The sequence below is a fragment of the Ranitomeya imitator genome, chromosome 8 (genome assembly GCF_032444005.1).
Source record: "Ranitomeya imitator isolate aRanImi1 chromosome 8, aRanImi1.pri, whole genome shotgun sequence".
Taxonomy (NCBI): Eukaryota; Metazoa; Chordata; class Amphibia; order Anura; family Dendrobatidae; genus Ranitomeya; species Ranitomeya imitator.
In genome coordinates, this window is record NC_091289.1 from 191,571,324 (window position 1) to 191,583,383 (window position 12,060).

The following is a 12,060-nucleotide window of genomic DNA, read 5'->3' on the forward strand; positions in this document are numbered from 1 at the left end:
AAGTAGCAAATATATGGCATCCAGCCCCTTGTTTTGGGCACTGTCCCCAGAGCCGTGCCATCTTAGCTCCCTGTGTAACTTGGAGTATATGTAGGAGACCTGCACTAACCTGGCGCAGAAAATAAGTGACTCTTCCTCCTGGAAAAGTGAAAAACAAGATGATCTCCGATAAGGAAAAATCACAATTCTTCGAATAAATAGCATTTGTGGAAGCAAAATTAGTTTTGCACCTTCATTTCCTTTCTGTCTATGTACACATGTAAATCGATGGCTCCAGGTATGTCTCCTGTGTTTTTTTTGGCATTTTGTTTCGAGCATTTATTGCAGCTGCCAGGAAAACCTCATCTCCCAGGAACTCATTATATCAATAACCACAAGGAACCGAAAAATTCTACAGCGATGAATCTGTTAATGTACAATACACCAACTTCTCAAAGGTCATAAACATTGTACCGGGAGCACATAGGTTAAGAATTTATCATTATCTAAAGGCTGTGAGTCATAATGTGACGTAGACCCATACCATAACTAATATAAGAGAAAGTGAAGGCGAAATTACATGTCTAATCACATTTAGAAGCCTGCTATAATGTAAAACGGTAGAAGAATAAAACTTTCATAATACTGCTGTCACGACCGACAAGGTAAAGTCCAGCAAACAACAAAACTTATGGAATGGGGTGAGGAAGGCCCTAATCGTAGGGAAGGAGGGATGGGGGCACCTCCTGAACTCCAACCTGAGCCTGTCCCTAAACTCCCCTAACGCCCTAAGCAGGTCCTTCCCCCCACCGGCATCACATGCCTAGTTCCTGATTGTCACCTCACTTATACTTAACAACTGTCTCTGCTACAAAGCACCACACAGCAGAGTGTAAGGCACCAGGACCACGAACTCCACAGAAATTGCAGATACAGCACTGAAACAAGGGAGCTGCAAAACTTCTAGGCTGGACTACATAGAATAACTCTATTACCAACAGTCAGCTGAAGTGTCGTGACTATTTAGAGGATGGTGGAAGTGGTCACCACTCACATTAGCTGACCTAGCAACAAAGCAGCTTCCAGCAAGGAAACTGACATTAACCCTTCCTGGCACAAAAGAAAAAAACAACTTTAAAATTAAAGCAGAGCCTTATTCTATAATACTGCCCTTATGTACAAGAATATAACTACTACTGGCGCCATGGGGGTGACTCAGTAATGCTCCAGGTATAGCTTGCATTTAATGTGGTCTTGCTTTTAGTTCATTTAGGAGGCCTTTATGGCACAGCGAATATAAAAAACGTAGTGTAGGACTGCCCCAATATGAGATTGCCGTGAAGAGGCGGGGTGGCTCAAAGAATTGATCAATTGTTTGCTAAATTTCTCATTTTGAAAATACAGTTAGAAATTTATATGTGCATTTGCATTTTATGTATTGCGTCTTAACCTTAGGCTGCGCTGGCTTCTCCCCTCTTTTGCTCTACTATAATACTGCTCCTATGTACAAGACTATAACTACTATAATACTGCCCCTATGTACAAGAATATAACTACTATAATACTGCCCTTATGTACAAGAATATAACTACTATAATACTGCCCCTGTGTACAATAATATAACTACTATAATACTGCCCCTATGTACAAGAATATAACTACTATAATACTGCCCCTATGTACAAGAATATAACTACTATAATACTGCTCCTATATACAAGAATATAACTACTATAATACTGCTCCTATATACAAGAATATAACTACTATAATACTGCTCCTATGTACAAGAATATAACTACTATAATACTGCTCCTATGTACAAGAATATAACTACTATAATACTGCCCCTATGTACAAGAATATAACTACTATAATACTGCTCCTATGTACAAGAATATAACTACTATAATACTGCTCCTATGTACAAGAATATAACTACTATAATACTGCCCCTATGTACAAGAATATAAATACTATAATACTGCCCTTATGTACAAGAATATAACTACTATAATACTGCTCCTATATACAAGAATATAACTACTATAATACTGCTCCCATGTACAAGAATATAACTACTATAATACTGCTCCTATGTACAAGAATATAACTACTATAATACTGCCCTTATGTACAAGAATATAACTACTATAATACTGCCCCTGTGTACAATAATATAACTACTATAATACTGCCCCTATGTACAAGAATATAACTACTATAATACTGCCCCTATGTACAAGAATATAACTACTATAATACTGCTCCTATATACAAGAATATAACTACTATAATACTGCTCCTATGTACAAGAATATAACTACTATAATACTGCCCCTATGTACAAGAATATAACTACTATAATACTGCTCCTATATACAAGAATATAACTACTATAATACTGCTCCTATGTACAAGAATATAACTACTATAATACTGCTCCTATGTACAAGAATATAACTACTATAATACTGCCCCTATGTACAAGAATATAACTACTATAATACTGCCCCTATGTACAAGAATATAACTACTATAATACTGCTCCTATGTACAAGAATATAACTACTATAATACTGCCCCTATGTACAAGAATATAATTACTATAATACTGCTCCTATATACAAGAATATAACTACTATAATACTGTCTCTTATGTACAGGAATATAACTACTATAATACTGCTCCTATGTACAAAAATATAACTACTATAATACTGCTCCAATGTACAAGAATATAACTACTATAATACTGCTCCTATGTACAAGAATATAACTACTATAATACTGCTCCTATGTACAAGAATATGACTACTATAATACTGCTCCTATATACAAGAATATAACTACTATAATACTGCTCCCATGTACAAAAATATAACTACTATAATACTGCTCCTATGTACAAGAATATAACTACTATAATACTGCCCTTATGTACAAGAATATAACTACTATAATACTGCCCCTGTGTACAATAATATAACTACTATAATACTGCCCCTATGTACAAGAATATAACTACTATAATACTGCCCCTATGTACAAGAATATAACTACTATAATACTGCTCCTATGTACAAGAATATAACTACTATAATACTGCTCCTATGTACAAGAATATAACTACTATAATACTGCCCCTATGTACAAGAATATAACTACTATAATACTGCTCCTATGTACAAGAATATAACTACTATAATACTGCTCCTATGTACAAGAATAATTACTATAATACTGCTCCTATGTACAAGAATAACTACTATAATACTGCCTCTATGTACAAGAATATAACTACTAGAATACTTCTATGTACTTGAATATAACTACTATAATACTGCTCCTATGTACAAGAATATAACTACTATAATACTGCTCCTATGTACAAGAATAATTACTATAATACTGCCTCTATGTACAAGAATATAACTACTATAATACTGTCCCCTATGTACAAGAATATAACTACTATAATACTGCCCCTATGTAGAAGAATATAACTGCTATAATACTGCTCCTATGTACAAGAATATAACTACTATAATACTGCTCCTATGTACAAGAATATAACTACTATAATACTGCTCCTATGTACAAGAATATAACTACTATAATACTGCTCCTATGTACAAGAATATAACTACTATAATACTGCCCCTATGTACAAGAATATAAATACTATAATACTGCCCTTATGTACAAGAATATAACTACTATAATACTGCTCCTATATACAAGAATATAACTACTATAATACTGCTCCCATGTACAAGAATATAACTACTATAATACTGCTCCTATGTACAAGAATATAACTACTATAATACTGCCCTTATGTACAAGAATATAACTACTATAATACTGCCCCTGTGTACAATAATATAACTACTATAATACTGCCCCTATGTACAAGAATATAACTACTATAATACTGCCCCTATGTACAAGAATATAACTACTATAATACTGCCCCTATGTACAAGAATATAACTACTATAATACTGCCCCTATGTACAAGAATATAACTACTATAATACTGCTCCTATGTACAAGAATATAACTACTATAATACTGCCCCTATGTACAAGAATATAACTACTATAATACTGCCCCTATGTACAAGAATATAACTACTATAATACTGCCCCTATGTACAAGAATATAACTACTATAATACTGCTCCTATGTACAAGAATATAACTACTATAATACTGCCCCTATGTACAAGAATATAACTACTATAATACTGCTCCTATGTACAAGAATATAACTACTATAATACTGCCCCTATGTACAAGAATATAATTACTATAATACTGCTCCTATATACAAGAATATAACTACTATAATACTGTCTCTTATGTACAGGAATATAACTACTATAATACTGCTCCTATGTACAAAAATATAACTACTATAATACTGCTCCAATGTACAAGAATATAACTACTATAATACTGCTCCTATGTACAAGAATATAACTACTATAATACTGCTCCTATGTACAAGAATATGACTACTATAATACTGCTCCTATATACAAGAATATAACTACTATAATACTGCTCCCATGTACAAAAATATAACTACTATAATACTGCTCCTATGTACAAGAATATAACTACTATAATACTGCCCTTATGTACAAGAATATAACTACTATAATACTGCCCCTATGTATAAGAATATAACTACTATAATACTGCCCCTGTGTACAATAATATAACTACTATAATACTGCCCCTATGTACAAGAATATAACTACTATAATACTGCCCCTATGTACAAGAATATAACTACTATAATACTGCTCCTATATACAAGAATATAACTACTATAATACTGCTCCTATGTACAAGAATATAACTACTATAATACTGCCCCTATGTACAAGAATATAACTACTATAATACTGCTCCTATATACAAGAATATAACTACTATAATACTGCTCCTATGTACAAGAATATAACTACTATAATACTGCTCCTATGTACAAGAATATAACTACTATAATACTGCTCCCTATGTACAGGAATATAACTACTATAATACTGTCCCTATGTACAGGAATATAACTACTATAAAACTGTCCCCTATGTACAAGAATATAACTACTATAACACTGCTCCTATGTACAAGAATATAACTACTATAATACTGCTCCTATGTAGGAGAATATAACTACTATAATACTGCTCCTATGTAGGAGAATATAACTACTATAATACTGCCCCTATGTACAAGAATATAACTACTATAATACTGCTCCCTATGTACAAGAATATAACTACTATAATACTGCCCCTATGTACAAGAATATAACTACTATAATACTGCTCGTATGTTCAAGAATATAACTACTATAATACTGCCCCATGTGCAAGAATATAACTACTATAATACTGCTCCCTATGTACAGGAATATAACTACTATAATACTGTCCCTATGTACAGGAATATAACTACTATAAAACTGTCCCCTATGTACAAGAATATAACTACTATAATACTGCTCCTATGTAGGAGAATATAACTACTATAATACTGCCCCTATGTACAAGAATATAATTACTATAATACTGCTCCTATATACAAGAATATAACTACTATAATACTGTCTCTTATGTACAGGAATATAACTACTAAAATACTACCCCTATGTACAAGAATATAACTACTATAATACTGCCCTCTATATACAAGAATATAACTACTATAATACTGCTCCTATGTACATGAATATAACTACTATAATACTGCTCCCATGTACAAGAATATAACTACTATAATACTGCTCCTATGTACAAAAATATAACTACTATAATACTGCTCCCATGTACAAGAATATAACTACTATAATACTGCCCCTATGTACAAGAATATAACTACTATAATACTGCTCGTATGTTCAAGAATATAACTACTATAATACTGCCCCATGTGCAAGAATATAACTACTATAATACTGCTCCCTATGTACAGGAATATAACTACTATAATACTGTCCCTATGTACAGGAATATAACTACTATAAAACTGTCCCCTATGTACAAGAATATAACTACTATAATACTGCTCCTATGTAGGAGAATATAACTACTATAATACTGCCCCTATGTACAAGAATATAATTACTATAATACTGCTCCTATATACAAGAATATAACTACTATAATACTGTCTCTTATGTACAGGAATATAACTACTAAAATACTACCCCTATGTACAAGAATATAACTACTATAATACTGCCCTCTATATACAAGAATATAACTACTATAATACTGCTCCTATGTACATGAATATAACTACTATAATACTGCTCCCATGTACAAGAATATAACTACTATAATACTGCTCCTATGTACAAAAATATAACTACTATAATACTGCTCCCATGTACAAGAATATAACTACTATAATACTGCTCCTATGTACAAGAATATAACTACTATAATACTGCTCCTATGTACAAGAATATGACTACTATAATACTGCTCCTATATACAAGAATATAACTGCTATAATACTGCTCCCATGTACAAGAATATAACTACTATAATACTGCCCTTGTGTACAAGAATATAACTACTATAATACTGCCCCTGTGTACAATAATATAACTACTATAATACTGCCCCTATGTACAAGAATATAACTACTATAATACTGCTCCTATGTACAAGAATATAACTACTATAATACTGCCCCTATGTACAAGAATATAACTACTATAATACTGCTCCTATGTACAAGAATATAACTACTATAATACTGCTCCTATGTACAAGAATATAACTACTATAATACTGCCCCATGTGCAAGAATATAACTACTATAATACTGCCCCATGTGCAAGAATATAACTACTATAATACTGCTCCCTATGTTCAGGAATATAACTACTATAATACTGTCCCTATGTACAGGAATATAACTACTATAAAACTGTCCCCTATGTACAAGAATATAACTACTATAACACTGCTCCTATGTACAAGAATATAACTACTATAATACTGCTCCTATGTACAAGAATATAACTACTATAATACTGCTCCTATGTACAAGAATATAACTACTATAATACTGCTCCTATGTACAAGAATATAACTACTATAATACTGCTCCTGTGTACAAGAATATAACTACTATAATACTGCTCCTGTGTACAAGAATATAACTACTATAATACTGACCCCTATGTACAAGAATATAACTACTATAATACTGCCCCATGTGCAAGAATATAACTACTATAATACTGCTCCCTATGTACAAGAATATAACTACTATAAAACTGTCCCCTATGTACAAGAATATAACTACTATAATACTGCTCCTATGCACAAGAATATAACTACTATAATACTGCCCCTATGTACAAGAATATAACTACTATAATACTGCCCCATGTGCAAGAATATAATTACTATAATACTGCCCCTATGTACAAGAATATAACTACTATAATACTGCTCCTATGTACAAGAATATAACTACTATAATACTGCCCCTATGTACAAGAATATAACTACTATAATACTGCTCCCTATGTACAAGAATATAACTACTATAATACTGCCCCTATGTACAAGAATATAACTACTATAATACTGCTCGTATGTTCAAGAATATAACTACTATAATACTGCCCCATGTGCAAGAATATAACTACTATAATACTGCTCCCTATGTACAGGAATATAACTACTATAATACTGTCCCTATGTACAGGAATATAACTACTATAAAACTGTCCCCTATGTACAAGAATATAACTACTATAACACTGCTCCTATGTACAAGAATATAACTACTATAATACTGCTCCTATGTAGGAGAATATAACTACTATAATACTGCCCCTATGTACAAGAATATAATTACTATAATACTGCTCCTATATACAAGAATATAACTACTATAATACTGTCTCTTATGTACAGGAATATAACTACTAAAATACTACCCCTATGTACAAGAATATAACTACTATAATACTGCCCTCTATATACAAGAATATAACTACTATAATACTGCTCCTATGTACATGAATATAACTACTATAATACTGCTCCTATGTACATGAATATAACTACTATAATACTGCTCCCATGTACAAGAATATAACTACTATAATACTGCTCCTATGTACAAAAATATAACTACTATAATACTGCTCCCATGTACAAGAATATAACTACTATAATACTGCTCCTATGTACAAGAATATAACTACTATAATACTGCTCCTATGTACAAGAATATGACTACTATAATACTGCTCCTATATACAAGAATATAACTGCTATAATACTGCTCCCATGTACAAGAATATAACTACTATAATACTGCCCTTGTGTACAAGAATATAACTACTATAATACTGCCCCTGTGTACAATAATATAACTACTATAATACTGCCCCTATGTACAAGAATATAACTACTATAATACTGCTCCTATGTACAAGAATATAACTACTATAATACTGCTCCTATGTACAAGAATATAACTACTATAATACTGCCCCTATGTACAAGAATATAACTACTATAATACTGCTCCTATGTACAAGAATATAACTACTATAATACTGCTCCTATGTACAAGAATATAACTACTATAATACTGCCCCATGTGCAAGAATATAACTACTATAATACTGCTCCCTATGTACGGGAATATAACTACTATAATACTGTCCCTATGTACAGGAATACACCTACTATAAAACTGTCCCCTATGTACAAGAATATAACTACTATAACACTGCTCCTATGTACAAGAATATAACTACTATAATACTGCTCCTATGTAGGAGAATATAACTACTATAATACTGCCCCTATGTACAAGAATATAATTACTATAATACTGCTCCCTATGTACAAGAATATAACTACTATAATACTGCTCCTATGTACAAGAATATGACTACTATAATAATGCTCCTATATACAAGAATATAACTACTATAATACTGTCTCTTATGTACAGGAATATAACTACTAAAATACTACCCCTATGTACAAGAATATAACTACTATAATACTGCCCTCTATATACAAGAATATAACTACTATAATACTGCTCCCATGTACAAGAATATAACTACTATAATACTGCTCCCATGTACAAGAATATAACTACTATAATACTGCTCCTATGTACAAAAATATAACTACTATAATACTGCTCCCATGTACAAGAATATAACTACTATAATACTGCTCCTATGTACAAGAATATAACTACTATAATACTGCTCCTATGTACAAGAATATGACTACTATAATACTGCCCCTATGTACAAGAATATAACTACTATAATACTGCTCCTATGTACAAGAATATAACAAGTATAATACTGCCCCTATGTACAAGAATATAACTACTATAATACTGCTCCTATGTACAAGAATAGAACTACTATAATACTGCTCCTATGTACAAGAATATAACTACTATAATACTGCTCCTATGTACAAGAATAGAACTACTATAATACTGCCCCATGTAGAATAATATAACTACTATATTACTGCCCATATGTACAAGAATATAACTACTATAATACTGCTCCTATGTACAAGAATATAACTGCTATAATACTGCCCCTATGTACAAGAATATAACTATATAATACTGCTCCTATGTACAAGAATATAACAAGTATAATACTGCCCCTATGTACAAGAATATAACTACTATAACACTGCCCCCATGTACAAGAATATAACTACTATAATACTGCTCCTATGTACAACAATATAACTACTATAATACTGCTCCTATGTAGAAGAATATATCTACTATAATACTGCTCCTATATACAAGAATATAACTACTATAATACTGCTCCTATATACAAGAATATAACTACTATATTACTGCCCCTATGTACAAGAATATAACTGCTATAATACTGCTCCTATGTACAAGAATACAACTATTATAATACTGCCCCTATGTACAAGAATATAACTACTATAACACTGCCCCCATGTACAAGAATATAACTACTATAATACTGCTCCTATGTACAACAATATAACTACTATAATACTGCTCCTATGTAGAAGAATATAACTACTACTAGATGGTGGCCCAATTCTAACGCATCGGGTATTCTAGAATATGCATGTCCATGTAGTATATTGCCCAGTCACGTAGTATATTGCCCAGCCACGTAGTATATTGCCTGGACACGTAGTATATTGCCTGGACACGTAGTATATTGCCTGGACACGTAGTATATTGCCCAGCCACGTAGTATATTGCCTGGACACGTAGTATATTGCCCAGTCACGTAGTATATTGCCCAGTCACGTAGTATATTGCACAGTCACGTAGTATATTGCACAGTCACGTAGTATATTGCCCAGTCACATAGTATATTGCACAGTCACGTAGTTTATTGCACAGTCACGTAGTATATTGCCCAGTCACGTAGTATATTGCACAGTCACGTAGTATATTGCACAGTCACGTAGTATATTGCACAGTCACGTAGTATATTGCACAGTCACGTAGTATATTGCCCAGTCATGTAGTATATTGCCCAGTCATGTAGTATATTACACAGTCACGTAGTATATTGCCTGGACACGTAGTATATTGCCCAGCCACGTAGTATATTGCCCAGCCACGTAGTATATTGCCCAGCCACGTAGTATATTGCCCAACCATGTAGTATATTGCCCCGTGATGTAGTATATTGCCCAGCCACGTAGTATATTGCCCCGTGACGTAGTATATTGCCCAGCCACGTAGTATATTGCCCAGTTACATAGTATATTGCCTAGTGACGTAGTATATTGCGCAGCCACATAGTTTATTGCCCAGTTACGTAGTATATTGCCCAGTTACGTAGTATATTGCACAGCGACATAGTATATTGCACAGCGACATAGTATACAGCACAGAGCCACGTAGTATATTGCCCAGCCAGGTTTGTTACAGGTTAAAAAATAAAAAATAAACATATACTCACCTTTCTGAGGGCCCCTTGTAGTCCACGGCAGCTTCCGGTCCCAGGGTTGGTATGAGCGCAGGACCTGTGATGATGTCACGGTCACATGACCGTGACGTCATGGCAGGTCCTTCTCCCATACCATCTTTGCCACCGGAACCTGCAACGGAAGACGGCGGCCGGCGGTAGCGGCTCAGTGGACTATGGAGTATTTTTTACTATTGATGCCGCATAGGCAGCGTCAATTTTAAAAAGTTGGGGACACACAGGGTTAATAGCGGCGGTAACGGAGTGCGTTACCCGCGGCATAACACAGTGGCCGGAGGGGACTATGCGGGCGACAGGCACTGACTGCAGGGAGTAAGGAGCCGCCATTTTCTTCCGGACTGTGCCCATCACTGATTGGTCGCGGCAGCCATGACAGGCAGCTGGCGAGACCAATCAGCGAATGAATAACCGTGACAGAAGGACAGACAGAAGGAAGTGACCCTTAGACAATTATATAGTAGATTCTTGTTCTGTAGTAACAGGGGCCTTTCTGTATTGAGTCTGTGGCTCTTCTGGTTGCGCCCCATCAGTCCCGGTGAACGCTCCTCCACATTGTGTCTCGCCCTCCTATGATATAGATAATGATGATTGGGCTCCGCCAGGTTCCCGCAGGTTTTGGCTTCTGTCATCCAGACTTTTCCTCTCCAGGAGCAGATTCTGGAATATTGTACAATTCTGTCCTGAATTAGTTATGAATCACCAGTGAAGGATGACGGGAACATTATTACGTCTCTGTTGGACGCTGTAATCTACATATTCTCCTATTTTGCCTGACAATGTGACCTGCTCTGATTTTCCCCTTTAGCTGCTGCCGCAGAACAATACAGGATTTTCTGATCATAAACCACAAAATTAATGATAAATGTATGATGTCTAGAATAGGGGGCTCCTAATTCTCCACTTCCTCCTCACCCCCGTAGCTGAGGTCCGCTGTTTGGGTGATGCAGCAGTGGGAGAACGTGTAGACCCCCCTGCACTAGTGGTCATGGGGGTCTACATGGTGGGCGTCCTAGAAGTACAGATATACAGTGGGGTTTGAGAACATCC